Here is a 15,990-nt window from a genome sequence, read left to right as displayed (position 1 = left end):
TTCTTTTTGTTCTTGATTTACAATGTCGTGTTTAATGTCTGCTGTATACAAAGTGACTCAGTTATACATATATATATTCTTTGATATTCTTTTCCATTATAGCTTATCGCAGGATATTGAATACAGTTATCAGTGCTGTAGAGCAGGACTTTGTTGTTTATCCATCTATATATAATAGTTTGCATCTATTGCTAATCTCAACCTCCTAATCCTTCCCTCCTCAAAATCCCCTCCCTCTCGGCAAGCACAAGTCTGTTCTCTGTGTCTCTGTTTCTGTTTTGTAGGTAGGCTCATTCGTGTCATATTTTACATTCCACACGTACGTGATATCATATGGTATTTGTCTTTCTCACTGCACTTAGTATGATAATCTCTAGGTTCATCCATGTTGCTGCAAATGGTATTATTTCATACTTTTTAATGGCTGAGGAACATTTAACATTCAGTTTATATATATACATACCTGTTGCTTCCGTGTCTTGGCTGTTGTAAATAATGCTCCTGTGAACATAGCGGTGCACACATCTTTTTGAATTAGAGTTTTGTCTGGGTATGTGCCCAAGAGTGGGATTGCTGGATCATATGGCAATTCTATTTTTAGTTTTTTGAAGTTTTTTGAGGAACCTCCATACTGTTTTCCACAGTGGCTTTGCCAATTTACATTCTCACCAACAGTGTAGGATGGTTCCCTTTTCTCCACGCCCTCTCCAGCACTTATTATTTGTAGACTGAAAAAAGTCCCTTTTACTTATCACTGGACTGGAGGTGCTGACTGCAAGAGAATGAAAAGTGAGGGTAGGAGTCAGCATGTGGAAATGAAATAAAAAACAAATTACATTCCAGGAAGATGACAGGCTTCAAAGTTTCAGGTGCTACTGGGGGTTGTGTGTGACCTTAGGTCCTTCAGAGACCGCAAGGGAAATTCCTGCCCATCTGTCTGGACCTGGGAGGACCCCATCTGTGGTTGATAATGTCTGAAAAATTCAGGGGTTTCCCTCTCAGCATAGTTTTCCTGTTTTCATGGAGGCAGAACAGCCAGAAAGGAGTGGAATTCTTTCCCACCCTCCAGCCAAACACAGGAAAACAGACCCCTCTGACTCAGGTATCGTAGTTTTGAATTTGTGGGCTGTAGGTCTCAAATATCACAGAATAGAGAAGCACATTCAAAATGCAATTGGCAGTTGGTCCCTAGAGTTCCTGGAAGTCCTGGCTGCCTGTGCAGGCCTGCCCCAACACCTGCATGACACCGGCACACAGCCTCTGAGCTGTACACCATACAGCTTTTGAAAAATTAATTATTTTATTTTTTGGCTGTGGTGGGTCTTCATTGCCACACACAGGCTTTCTCTGGTTGTGGTGAGCGGGGGCTGCTCTTGGTTGCAGTGCACACACTTCCTGTTGCAATGGCTTCTCTTGTGGCAAAGCATGCGCTCCAGGGCTCGTGGGCTCAGTAGTTGCTGCTCTTGGGCTCAAGAGCATTGGCTTAGTAGTTGTGGAGCATGGGCTTAGTGGCTCCATGGCATGTGGGGTCTTCCCAGACCAGGGATCAAACCTGTGTCCCTTGCACTGCAAGGCAGATTCTTAACCACTGGACCATCAGGGAAGCCCCAGCAGGTAACTTTTTGTGTCTCCCTTCTGCATTATCAGAGATCTCCCTTGGAGACTCTAAAGTCCTCCTGCTATTCTCCACACAGCCTTTTCCTTGCATTCATGCTAGGTATAGGTGTTATCATTAAAATGACATCTCACTCTGCTCTCTGCCTGTCCCTGGCTACTGAGGCATCCTGCCACATGTTTATTAGTGGATCTGCTCTACTGCAGAGCTTCTCAACTGAGTAGTTTTTCTCTCCCTCCCCAGGGACATGTGGCAATGTCTGCAGACATTTTTGGTTATCACAACTCGTGAGTTGGGGAGGGGTGAGGCTGGCATCTAGTGGGTAGGCACTGGGGATGCTGCTATGTATCTTATAAAGCGCCCACAGCAAGGGGCTGTCAGACCCGAAGTGTCTACAGTGCCGAGGCTGATAAACCCGGCTGCGCTGAGGACTGCTGGGAAGGTTCTTCGTCTTAAAAAAAAATCAATTTAGAGATGCTCTTGACCTGTCACAGGCATTTTATTTTTAAAAATAATTTATCTGTCCGTGCTGGGCCTTCTCTCAAGTTGCGGCACATGGGCTTCTCATTGCAGTGGCTTCTCTTGCTGCAGAGTCCGGGCTCTAGGGAGCACAGGTTCCAGTGGTCGTGGCACGTGTGCTCAGTAGCTGCGGGCCCCCCGCTCCAGAGCACAAGCTCAGTAGCTGTGGCACATGGGCCTAGTTGCCCCGCGGCATGCGGGATCTTCCCAGGAATTGGGGATCAAACCCGTGTCTCCCTGGGTTGGCAGGCAGACTCTTTACCACTGAGCCACCCAGGGAAGCCTGCAGGCATTTCATCTGCCATCTGCATTGCAACAGGGAATTTTGGAATTCCCCCAAATCCATCCTCTTTTCATTTTGTTTATGGTATCTTTTGACACATAAAAATTAATGCAGCCAAATATGTGCTTCACTTTTTATTACAGTCTCTGAGTTTCCTGTCCCGGCTGAGTCTCTGCTACCCTTGTTCAGTGCATATGGTTTTCTATTTCCACTTCTGTTAGGGTTGCTATTTATTGTTCAGTTCATTAGGCCTTAATCCATCTGGAACTGATTTTTGTGACGGGTGGGAGGTGAGGGTCCAAATACAGATTTTTCCAGATAGAGAGCCAGTTGTGGTTTTATCTTACCTCAAATTGGCTAACCTTTCCCACTAAATTAATGTTACACACACACATAGGGCTCCCTCTTCTTTTCCAGGGATACTTGTCAATCTTTGGTTAGTACCATCAGATCCTGATTATGTGGTTTTGTCCACAAAGGCCAACTCTCACTTCTATGCCTTTTTTTTCCCCTTAAAAAATTTTTGGGTCAATTCAGACATTTCTTCTTCTTTCTTAGGTCTCCAAATAAAGAACGGACGCCTCTTCTTCCTCCCATGCTGGGTTTTGTTGCTCCGCCTTCTGTTTGTAGCACAGCGCACTTTTCGTCTGTGTCGCTGGTCGGGACTGTCACGAGACAGTCATTGGTTCCTGGGGTCCCTCCTGCCAGCTTCACTCTGTGCCCTCTCCCAAGCAGCAGCATGGTGCCTGGCACGTGGCTGGAGCTGGAATAAATGAAGGAATGCATGATGCATATCTCTTTTTTCCCAAACACGAAAACTAGTTCTCTCTTTTGTGTTGTTTTGGGACCGGGTGGTCAGAGGTTGGCTTAGTCCTTGTCATTGTCAAGGGGTGGCCTCAGACAGTCGTTTCTCTCCTCTGCTTCGGTTTTCTTACCCGTCAGGCTGGACCTGATGAGCCCTGAGCACCTTCCACTCTCACGCAGCTGGGGGCAGGAAGTGATGAAGAGCTCTGGAGAGAAGCATCGCAGGCACAGTGCGAGGGCCTCCATACTCTTAGGGGCCCATGAAAATCGCCCAATTTCTTTTAAAAATCGGAAGAAACGAAGTCATACCTTTTAAGTCATATGATCTGGCTTTAAATCAGTCATACACCCTTAAGTCACATGACCTGGCTTTAGGTCAGATCAACCTAGAAAGGGGCGGGGGAAGGGAAGAGGGAAGAGGAAGAGGCTCAGATGGGAAGGGAAGAAGAAAGTCTGGGGAGAACTCTTGAGAGAAAGGGCACAGCGCCCACCAGACGCCCACCAGAATACTACCGCTTTTGCCTGCTCCATGTTCACGACCACAGCCGCGTTTTCCAGATGTCAACACGCATGCAGGCCTATAGCTTAGAAACTGCAAGCCCAGGAGTCAAGCCCAGCATTTCTGGGCCGAGCCCCGCCTCTAGGGAAACAAAGGGCAGTCACACCGCAGACTTCCTCTCAGGCTGTCCAACCACTGCGCCAGCCGACCAAGCTGGAAGTGTCCGCGTCGGGTGCTGACGGTAGACCTCTGGGCCCTCTGTGAGGCGAGGCAGTTTGGGCCGGGGTAGAAGCTCCGGGTACCCAACCCCTCCTCTCTGGGCACGTCCCTGGGATTCCACCAGCCCGGGCTCCAGCTTCTTTCCCAGCCTGGAGGGCCAGCCCGAGAGCTGCGGGTGGGCTCTGCCGGTGCTCTGGCGCCCTCCAGTGGCCATCTGCTCTAAGGCCCGCTCTCAGCCCTTCCCCCTCCCTCCCTCCTCAGCCCTGGGCGAACTGCTGCCTCATTGCTTCCTCCTCTCCCTCCAAGCACAAAGAAGTGACCTGCAGTGGGGGGTATTTCTCTCTCAAAGCCTCCCAGGTCACTTGCCCCTCCCTAGCCCACCCCACTACTTTAAGTCAGTGAGTCAGCTTTAAATCAATCAGCATCCCCTGAAATCACATAAGCTGGCTTTAAATCAGTCAGTCACTATGGAGAAGAGAATGGAGATGCCCCCAAAACTAAAAATAGAGTTGCCATGGGATCCGGCAGTGATACTCCTGGGCATATATCCAGGGAAAACTCTCATTCGAAAAGATACGTGTACCCCAGTGTTCATACCAGCACTAGTTACAATGGCCAGGACATGAAAGTAACCTAAATATCCGTTGACAGATGAATGGATAAAGAAGATATGGTATATAACTAATATGGAATATTACTCGGCCATGAAAAAAGAACAAAAGAACGCCATTTGCACCAATGGGTGGACCTAGAGTTTATCATACTAAGTGAAGTAAATCAGAGAAAGACAAACGTCATATGGTATGACTTACATATAGAATCTAAAATATGACACAACAAACTTATTTAAATAAAAAGAAACAAACTCATAGACATAGAGAACAAACTTAAGGTGAGCCAAGGGGAAAGGAGGGAGGGATAAATTAGGAGTTTGGGATTAGGAGATATGAATTATTATACATAATAAATAAACATAAGGTACTACTGTAGGAAAAAACAGGAGGAAGCCCCTTCCCCCCAGTGTGTGTGCACACACTCTCATATTCATATCCTCTCTCTGACACACACACACACACACACTCACACCAGCCCAGGCACTGACTCTGAGGTCACAATGAGAACAGGATGCAGAAAGCAATTACACTGCCAGGTATTTTGATAATACAATTTTTGAAACCGCTAGCTGAAAACAGTTAATGGAGTAACTAAGATAACTTGACCTAAAAGCTTTGATTTAAAATTAACCTGGCATGTGTATACTGTCTAATTATTATCTCCTATGATCTACCCTCTCATTAAAGTCAAATTTCTTTGCGAGAAATTCTGCATTTTGCCCCGTGATTGGGAAGAAGCCACACTCTCACCTGCTGATGGCAGTGGAGGGCTATCAGAGGAGCTGAAGGGGACCGGCGTGTCCTGCCTTCTCAGGTGCAGGGAGATCCATCTCTGCAACAAACCACACCCTCCTTCCCACCTTTCCCTTAGGGAAGGAACGACAGAAATCTAACCAGCATCAGCTGAGGACCCCAAACGACTAGGTGCCTAAGTGGGAGGGAGGTGCCCATGGGGCTGGAAGAGGCACCTCAAACTCAGAGAAAACTCAATAAGCTGGCATCCAATTCACTTCTGCACCGGTGAGAAAGCCCAGGCCAACGAGGGAGGGGCCTGTTGGAGACCAAACACCAAGCCGGTGGCAGGGGTGGGAACAGAAACTGTTTTCACTGCAAAGCTTCTCTCGCTGCGCCCGCCATCACCTCTCCTTCTAACTCACGGTTTGCTGGCACATTCCCACCTAGCAGAGCTCCAGGCGTGGTGTATGGCTCCTGGCATGGAGTTGCTGTTGGCTGGACCAGGCTTCTGAGGCCACGCTCCAGGGTGGCCCCTGGCTGTTGGGCGGTTTTCTCTTGTCTGCATCTCTAGCCAGCTGCCTGCTAGGCCCTTGACCAATCTAGGATTCTGCGACGGGGTTGGGCACCTGATGAGGTTCACCTGTGGGAGGAGGGTCGTGGCCAAGGCTTCTGTTGGCAAGCTCTCGGCCAGTGTCTGAACAAACGGCATCCTTTCTGTGTATGGAAACCCTCGGAGGTACCGCGATACTGTTTTTTAAACATAAGCCCCACTTGGCATATTTAGGAGATAAAGAAATTCCCCCATTAAAGTTCTGGAATGACATGCATTTAGAATGAGCAGGAAGACACAGTATGCTCGCAGATGATCTATTACTTGGGGGACTTTAAAATTCTCACCAGAAATCATTCACCCTCTTCACCCTCTTGGGCATCAGCACAGGCAAGGCTTGGCTGCACTCTGCCTTTATCCCTGTGATTTCTCTTGAGTCTTTCCTTCCAGGAGAAATCTCTGGCCTCTGCAGGGACTGTGAGTGGTGACAGGTAACTCTGAGGCTGAAATGCTGGAAGAAGACAGACAAGGTCTGCAAACATTTGGATAGCTGGAGCAAAGGAGATTTCTCCATGGAGACATGTAAACACAAGTACAAAGGCCCGGGCTAGGGCTGGCATGAAAGGTGGCCTGACTGAGGATCAGAGGCCAACTCAGGAGATGCCCTGAGGGGCCTTCTGCCGAGGGGGAGGGCAGTGGCTGCAGTTCCCGCTGGGGGGGTGGGGAACACATGGGGTCAGGCCTTTTCTGACTGATCCTGGGAAGCGGGTCAGCTCTGGGCTGATAAGCCCAGGGCGGGTCTGGGACTGTGTGGCCTAGTCAGGAAAGGGTGGATCCTGGCAGTCCAATGGTTGGACTCACTCTCACTTGGGTTCAGTCCCTGGGCGGGGAACTAAGACCCCACATTCTGTGTGGGGTGAGGGTGGGGTGTGCAAAAAGCAAAAAAGGAAGGGGATATCCTGAGTTCCAGCAGAATCGTTGTGGGGAAGGTTCTTCACAGGAAGCCATTTCTCAGACACAGAGGGTGGGGAGATTTCTAGACCTTCAGGTCACCTTCAACATTGCTGAGAGGCAACGGGCTGTGGAGGGGACAGGAAGGGCAGACGCCCAGACCCGGGGCTGTGACAGGTTGGAAGGAAACACAAATGCATCTCAAGGGTCAGAGAGGCAGGGCTGCTGCTGGCTGATCGGGAAACGCAGGCTGCGACCTCCCAGTTAAGTGGAGTCTGTGCTCCCAGTTGGCAAGCCTGCAGAAGCCATTACATTTGGAAAATCAAACTGAAATGGAGCCAAATAACCCATGACTTCTCCAAAAAATAGCTATAGAATAATTAATTGGAAACCACATGCAATCAAAAGACTGTAGACACAAACTTTACAATTTACACCAAAACTCACTAGAAATTGTTCACAAACACATTTAAAAAGCAAAAGGATAAAAACTGTTAGATGAAAACACAGAAGAAAATCTACATAAACTTGGGCTTGGTGAATTTTAACACAAAACCTCAACAGCCTATTCACAAAAGAAATAAAGTTTTGAATACAGACTTTAAAAATTTAAAACTTTATGAAACATTCAGAAAACCGAAAGACAAGTCATAAATTGGGAGAAAAAAAAATTTGCAAAATGCATATCTGATAAAGAATTGGTACAACTATAAAGCAAACACCTTCATTACAAATGAGTAAAGATTTGAACAGACACCTGGCCAAAGAAGATATACAGACAATAAATAAGTGGACAAAATATGATCAGCATTGTATATACCGTTAGAGAATGACAAATTAAAACAAGAAGACAGGGGCTTCCCTGGTGGCTCAGTGGTAAAGAATCTGCCTGCCAATGCTGGGGATATGGGTTCAAGCCCTGGTCTGGGACGATCGCACAGGCTGTAGAGCAACTAAGTCTGTGCCCCACAACGAGAGGAGCCGCTGCAATGAGAAGCCCACACACCACAGCTAGAGAGTAGCCCCTGCTGCTGCTGCTAAGTCGCTTCAGTCATGTCTGACTCTGTGCGACCCCATAGACACCCCTGCTTGCTGCAAATAGAGAAAAGCCCACGTAGCCATGAAGACCCAGCACAGCACAAAAAGACACAACAATCTTAAAAACAACAAGACAGCCCACCCCTCCTAGGGCTGCTAACCTCCTCCCAAAATGGCAACACCGCTAACCGGAGGAGGAGGAACAGCAGCAGCCCTCCTTCACTGCGGATGGGACTTGCATCCGGCCTCCTGAGACACGGGCTGGCAGTATCTTCCAAAGCCAAACAGGTCTCACACCTTGAGAGCCACCTTTCATGCATCCAGTAATCGTACAACTGCTTGGAAAAGCTGTATCCAAACAAAAACAAGGATGCTATTACGCACAGAACCTCTTCTCATGTCTGAACCTTACAGCAATCAGGATGTCTTCAGGAGATAATGCATAAGCAAATTGGGGTTCCTCCATGTGAAGGAGAGCAGAATACGACACCTGAAATACGGGATTTCAAGAGAACCTAAAGAGAGCTAAACCATTTTTTAAAAAGAAAATCCATGTTGGAGGTTCACACTTACCAACATCTGATGTTAGCACACAGAAATACTGAACAAGACACTGTGATACTGGCATGAAGATACACATATAGATGAACGGAATGGGATAGAGGTCCCAGCAATAAACCCATTTGTCTTCGATGAATGGATGTCAGACTACAGTCAACAGCAATAAAGATGGGGGGAAGTGGGGGACTTCCCTGGCTGTCCAGTGGTAAAAACTCTGCACTTCCACTGTAGGGGCATGAGTCTGACCCCTGGTCAGGGAACTAAGATCCTGCATGCCACACAGCCAAAAAAAAAGAAAAAGAAAAAAAATGGGGGAAATGGTATTTTCCACAAATGGTCCCAAGTGATTGGCTATCCACAAGCAGAGGAATGAAACTGGACTCTTACTTCATACCACACACAAAAAGTATCTCAAAACACACAGAAGCCTTAAACGTAAAAAGTAAAATTTCACTTAGTCCCTTGTATCCACGGGTTCCACGTCAATGGAGTCAACTAATGCCAGATCAAAAAATATTTTTAAAAAAAAATCAAAAAAGTTTCAAAAAGAAAAAGTTAAATTTATCACATGCCAGCAACTATTTCATAGCATTTACTTGTTTTACAACATTTGTATAACATTTATATTGCATTAGTTCTTAAACATAATCTAGGAATGATTCAAAGTATACAGGAAGATGTGCCTAGGTTATTTGCAAAACTCGATTATTTTATATAAGAGATTTGAGCATCTATAGATTTTGGTATCTGCAGGGTGTCCTGGAACCAATCCCTCATGGATGCTGAAGGAAAACTGTGTAAAATCTCCAATAAGACATGGGGATAAATCTTCAGAATCTTGGATTTAGCAATGGTTTCTTCAATCTGACAGCAAAACACCAGCAACCAAAGGAAAACAGCTTTCCTCAAAATCAAAAACCTTTTTTGCATCAAAAAATGCAATTTAGAAACTGGAATGACAGCTCACAGAATGGAGGAAAATAATTCCACATTATATATCTGATGAGTCTTTATCCAGTGTGTATCAAGGACTTTTACAACTCATCAGCGAAGACAGCCCAGTTTTAAAAATGGACAAAGGACTTAAATAGACTCTTCTCCACACAAGACATGCAAATGGTCAACAAGCAGATGAAAAGATATGATGGAAATGCAACTTATAATCACAATGCAATAACTCCTTCACCCACGTTTAAGTGAGTATAATCAAGAAAATTAAAAATAACATATGTTGGCAACAATGCAGAGACACTGGAACTTTTAAACCTTATTGTGGAAATTGGAAAATGAGGCAACCTGTGTTTACCCTATGAATATGCAACTGCCATATGGCCCAACAACTCCACCCCTGGATACAGAACCCAAAGAATTGAAAACAGATGTACACATCTATTGAAAGCCGCAGTGTTCGCAATAGCCAAGAGAGATCAACAACACTAATGTCCACCAATGGGTAAATGGATAAGCGATACGATGGCTGAGCCATATTATTCTGCCAGAAAAAGAATCAAGGGAAATGACACCACCTCAGTCGAAAATAGTACGGCAGTTCCTCAAAAACTTCAACATAGAATTAACATATGATCCATCAACTAACTCCACATGAGGGTATATACCTAAAAGATTGAAAGTAGGAAATGATATGGTACATCCATCTTCATAGCAATATTAATTACAATAGCAAAAGATGGAAGTGATCCAAGTGTCCATCAATCAATAAATGTGGTATACACAAAAAGCACTGAAAATTCAGCCTTAAAAACAAAGGAAATTCAGACACAAGCTACAACATATATGAAAAATGATATGATTCCACTTAAACAAGGTATCCAGAGAAGTCAAATTCAAAGACAGAAAGTAGAATGCAGTTGCCAGGGGCTGAGGGGAATTCGTATCTAATGGCTACAGAGTTTCATTGGTGAAAATGCAAAAGATCTGAACATGGATGGTGAGGAAATTTGTACAACAGTGTGAATGTGGTTAATGCCAGGGAAGTGTGTACATAAAGTGGTTTAAATGGTAAATGTTAGTACATTTAATCACAATAAAAAATGAAGTACTAATACATGTTACAATACAGAAAAGGCCACCCAGATCTTACTAATAATCCATCAAGGTTGCGATAATGAGGAAAAGTATCCTCATGGTTCCAGAAGAACAAACAGGATCAGAATGAAGAGAGGCATTTCCCGAGAGCCAGGGCAGCTGGTGAAAGTTGGAGTGGGCCTGCGGATTGGATGACAATGTGGAAACCACAATGATTTCCTTATGTGAAGGTCTCGTGCTCGTTCCCTGGAAGACTGTCATCATTCTGGGCAAGGCACATTGGCGTGTTTTGTGAGCAGCGGCGAGAGTCAGTACTTTGTACCACCACTGAAGAGTTCCTGTACATTTGAAATTACTGGTAAATAAGTTACTTTTCAAAACACTCGTGTCAATAAAAGGACAGAAAACAACAAGCTTTGCTATAGAGGCCAAGGCCCGCCCAGATCCTGCTCACCCAAAATGACAATGCAATTCACCTTTATATGATTTCACATATTTTAAAAGGGCGCTGTGGGAAGATTATATTAGTAGTCACTGTGTCTTGGGTGTTGTGGATGACCGGGATGTGGCAGAAACAGTGGGATTTCTAATTCCAGCTTTCCGCATCAAATCACCAAAAACGTCTGTTAGGACCAATATATGAGCTCAGTGTAGCTGCAGGAGACAACATCAGTATACAGAAATCACTTGCAGTGTTTCTACACACTAACGATGAGCTATCCGAGACAGAAATCCAGAAAACAATCCCGTTTACAAAAACATCAAAAGAACCAACTACCTAGGAAGAAATTTAACCCAAGACGTGAAAGAGGGGCACATTGAAAACCTTAAGACATCGATGAAGAAATTTGAAGACGCAAATAAATGGAAAGATATTCTGAGCTCATGAACGGGAAGAATTAGTAATGCTAAAATGTCCTTTCTACCCAAAACAGTATGCACATTCAATACAATTCCCATCAAAATTCCAAGGGATTTTTTGACAGAAGCTGCGTAAACAATCCTGACATTTGCACGGAACCATAAAGGACCCTAAACAGCCAAGAGGATCTTGGGAAAGGAGAACAGCAGCTGGAGGAAACTCACGCATTGACTTGAAACCACATTGCGACGTTATAGAAACCACACCCTAGAAACGGCACAAAGAGAAGCACACGGGCCAGAGGAACAGAGACCCCGGGAGAGGATCGCTGTGTTGGTGCCTTGGGGACATCTGGAGGAGTTTCTGACAGTGGGGACGCAATCTGTCCATCTTTTCCCTCCTTGGTAGAAATCGCCATGTGACATGAGCCTCTCTAAGAATCCTCCCTGAATTGGCACCTGAGGGAATCAGAGCTGAGATTCAAGTTGTCCTCACAGACAATAACACAAGTGTCACTTCAACAAGATAAAATTTAAATGCTATCATCGGGAATTCCCTGGCAGTCCAGTGGTTAGGACACTGCTTTCACTGCCAGGGGTGTGGGTTCAGTCCCGGGTCAGGGAACTAAGATCTCATAAGCCCCTTGGCACGGCTAAAAGAGAAAACAGGCTATTATTGCCCTCTATTCCAAACACGAAGAGGGGGAATGTCAGCAGGGCAGGGGCCTAGTGTTGGGAGCTGTCTGATTTGACTGGGCCTGTTCATTTGCCCTCAACTGGCCTCACACCCACTTGAGTTACTGGCGATGACCAAGCTGAATCCAGACTTGCCAATAGGAAGGACGCTGATGGAAACTTTCCTATTGCCTGTCTTTCGGTTTCTCTGCATTTGCTGGTCAGTAGGCTGTGTCACTCCCTATGGTGCCAGATTTTTAATATAGTTATCACCAATTATGAGGACGAACAGAAATCAGCTATCCCATGAAATCTCTCTGAAACTGGAGTCACTTTGTTTTCCTAGTTTAACAAGTCAGTTAGTTGCTACTCATTACTAACTAGCCCTGTTTTACCATCACACCAGGCAGTCAACTGAGATCTACCCATGTTTATATTTATACTGGTTCTACTTCAAAGAGCCTCCTGGATCAATCAAACATGTGAGCAGTGTCACCTCAATGTGGAAATACTGGAAAGGCAGAATAAATTCAGTTTAATGGAATTTATATAAATTATTTCTTACAGGGTAAAGGTCTTCATGGTAAAGGCCAATAGTTGTCACCTGCTGCTGCTAAGTCGCTTCAGTCGTGTCCGACTCTGTGCGACCCCATAGACGGCAGCCCACCAGGCTCCCCCATCCCTGGGATTCTCTAGGCAAGAACACTGGAGTGGGTTGCCATTTCCTTCTCCAATGCATGAAAGTGAAAAGTGAAAGTGAAGTCGCTCAGTCGTGTCCGACTCTATCGACCCCATGGACTGCAGCCTACCAGGCTCCTCCGTCCATGGGATTTTCCAGGCAAGAGTACTGGAGTGGGGTGCCATTGCCTTCTCCGTAGATGTCACCTAGTTAAAATAAATATATAACACCAATCTGATCTCATCTGATCTCAAAATTGTGCTTGCTATATACACACATACCAACACACACACACTGGCGTGGACACATACATGTGCACATGGTCAGACAGACCCTCGCTAAAGTTATCAATAGCTCAAGTTACCAAGGGCTTCCCTTGTGGCTCAGCTGGTAAAGAATCTGCCTGCAGTGCAGGAGACCTGGGCTCGATCCCTGGGTTGGGAAGAGCCCCTGGAGAAGGGAAAGGCTGCCCACTCCAGTATTCTGGCCTGGAGAACTCCTGGACTATACAGTCTATGGGGTCCCAAAGAATTGGACATGACTGAGTGACTTTCACTTTCACTTTGAAGCCAGTGAACCCCACAATTATGAGCTAACGGTGTGGAAGGAGCTGCATCTGGGTTCAAATCCTGCCTCTGGCTGTGTGACAGGGCACTTCACCTCCCTTCACGGCTTTCCTCTGCCACTGAACAGCACCCACGACAGAAGGGTTAATAGTGCCCGCTGAACTGGTGCTTCTCACACTCCAGAGCACACACGAATCACCAGACTTCCTGGGGATCATGTTACAAGGCTGATGCCGATTCAGATTCTCAAGTGGGGCTTGACGTTCTAAGTTCCTGGGTTATGCTGCTGGTCCACGGAACCAGACTTTGCATTGCAAGGCACAAACTGAAACTTCACAGAAGGGAAACCAAAACCACGATCCAGTGGTCCTGCCAGTCAAGGAGGAGAAGCAAACTGAGCAAGGATTGTTTTTGGTGCTCAGTGTGAGCTTGGCATGAACTCAGTTCCTCTCGATGCAGAGATGATAACACGTAGGCTTCATTCTGCCCCCTCCTTAGCCTTAGCATGACTCAATTTCCCTTCTTCCACCCAGGGTCATCCAGGGGCCATGGGAACCCACAGAGATGGGGAGTCTTATACCTGGCAGAGTCCTGGCAAATCTCCCCCGCAGCCACCAAGGCCTTCAGGTACTCGATGGGCTGCTAGTGGTGGATGTAGTGTGGAGAACAGCTGTTCCTGGGGTCCCCGTTCAACGCAGGAGACTCTATAGCTACCTGGAAGGAAAGACAGGCAAATGAGTGGACTTAAACTGAATGCATCTTACAGGAATTACAATCAGCTCTGAGAGACACACACAGCCTGATGGGAGGAAAAGCAGCACTTTACCCACCTGCCGATAATAAACGGAGTTAGAGAAGAAATTCATTATACCTTTAAAAACTAGTTACTAGACCACACATTGTAAAGCAATTTTCCTCCAATTAAAAAAAAAAAGTTACTAGGGAATTCTCTGACATCCAGTGGTTGGGACTCAGTGCTTTGACTGCTGTGGGCCTGGGTTCAATCCCTAGTCAGGGAACTAAGATCCTGCAGGCCATGCTGCTGCTGCTGCTAAGTCGCTTCAGTCGTGTCCGACTCTGTGCGACCCCATAGACGGCAGCCCAACAGGCTTCCCGTCCCTGGGGTTCTCCAGGCAATAACACTGGAGTGGGTTGCCATTTCCTTCTCCAGTGCATGAAAGTGAAAAGTGAAAGTGAAGTCGCTCAGTGGTGTCCGACTCTTAGCGACCCCATGGACTGCAGCCTACCAGGCTCCTCTGCCCATGGGATTTTCCAGGCAAGAGTACTGGAGTGGGGTGCCATCGCCTTCTCCGGCAAGCCGTAAGGCCTGGCCAAAAAACCAAAAACGAACACAACCAGTTACTAATTTAGTTACTCATCTGCTTGAGGCCAACTCTGTCATCTCCAATCTCCCTCTCCCCCCACGCCCACTCATCTCTGTGTCCAAAATGGAACTTGAGGTTGATGTTCAAGTCAGAAAGCCCTGCTGCTGGTGATCAACAGCATCATCAGGCAGCAGAGCTAAGGGCAGAATATTGTAATTCACTAAGTCTTCTGTGCTCTCCAGGCAGGATGATTCCATTGCTGAGGCCTAGATAAAAACCCCCTTAAAACTCAATTCTGTGTTAAAGATGTGGTCTGTATAACAAAGCCATTGTTATTCTCACGAGTGGCCACTTGCAGAGAGAGATGGTGGTTATAAAATTTCTGCCAGAAGTAGCTCTGAGAAAGGCTCCATTTATGTAAAAACTCATGCCCATGCTGGAGAAGACGCCTGAATGCTACGGCATTGTCTGTGGCAAGTGGAGAAGAGAAACCTCTGGCCACCAAGTCGTCACTATCCTTTAATTTCTTACATTTTTTTATGACCTGCCGGGGACCAGCCCCGGCTGATCCAGGGTATTCGAAGCGGGGACGGCGTCGGCGACCTATTTATTTAAATATTTTATCAAAGATATAAAGAGTAATAGGATGAGGATAGCTCAGTAGGAAAATTCAGTGGAGAAAAGAGGCTGAGTAGCTTGGTTTACGCGGGAGACCAATAAAACTTCAAGACAAGAAGTTTGCACCACTTACGTAGGCCGCAGGCGTCCTTCCGTTCTCCCAAAGGAGAGGAGACACTGAGGCCTCCCCAGTCGGATCTTAGAAGCCCAGGCATAATTAGCAAGCATGGCGGGTTCCACGCTCCAGATGGAGACTCAGCCAGAATTTGGGAGAGAGAGTGCGACATGGGGAGGAAGTTTCAGTGAACAAGGCCTGCACTTTATTTTCCAAAGTAGTTTTTATACCTTAAGTTGTGCATAGAGGATAATGGGGGAAGGGGTGGAGTCATGCAAGGACAGCAGTTCCTGGTCCTAATCGAAGCCAGGCTTTCAAACTTATCATATGCAAAAGTTCAGGTGAATTACATCATCTTCTGGCCAGGAGGCCTGTTAACATTATAAGAAACTTATCTTTCTCTAAAGGTGATTATTCCAAAGTCAGGCACCAGCCTCCAAAGCATTGGACAAAGCTGCATTCCTACAGGGCAAAGGTGAGGTGGGCTCAATCAAGAAAAGAATTAACTCAAGGGTCCAAGGTTACAAACACTGAGGCTACTACTTACATTTCTATACACCCATTATATCAATCAATACACTGCCAAGGACACAGTAGGTAAGGAGTATGGAGACTTAGTAGCAAACATTGGCCCAATAAGTGAAAAACCCTTCACCAATACAATTTCTAATCAATCTTTTAACTACTCAAAGGAATCTGTGTTTAGACAGTTTAGAA

At 46.0% G+C, this 15,990-nt stretch overlaps 1 long non-coding RNA gene across 1 annotated transcript; it reads right to left on the bottom strand.

Annotated features, from left to right (window-relative positions):
* On the bottom strand, positions 1–15,078 carry LOC133236165 (uncharacterized). Its single transcript, XR_009732763.1, has 2 exons — positions 13,796–15,078; positions 1–6,349 (listed from the first exon to the last, which is right to left on the bottom strand). It is a non-coding gene; the product is annotated as an uncharacterized LOC133236165 (long non-coding RNA).
* Between the last annotated feature and the right edge of the window lie 912 nt (positions 15,079–15,990).

Source organism: Bos javanicus, chromosome 23 (genome assembly GCF_032452875.1).
Source record: "Bos javanicus breed banteng chromosome 23, ARS-OSU_banteng_1.0, whole genome shotgun sequence".
NCBI lineage: Eukaryota > Metazoa > Chordata > Mammalia > Artiodactyla > Bovidae > Bos > Bos javanicus.
The sequence above is the reverse complement of the archived record's forward strand: the minus strand, read 5'-3'. Positions and strand labels throughout refer to the sequence as shown.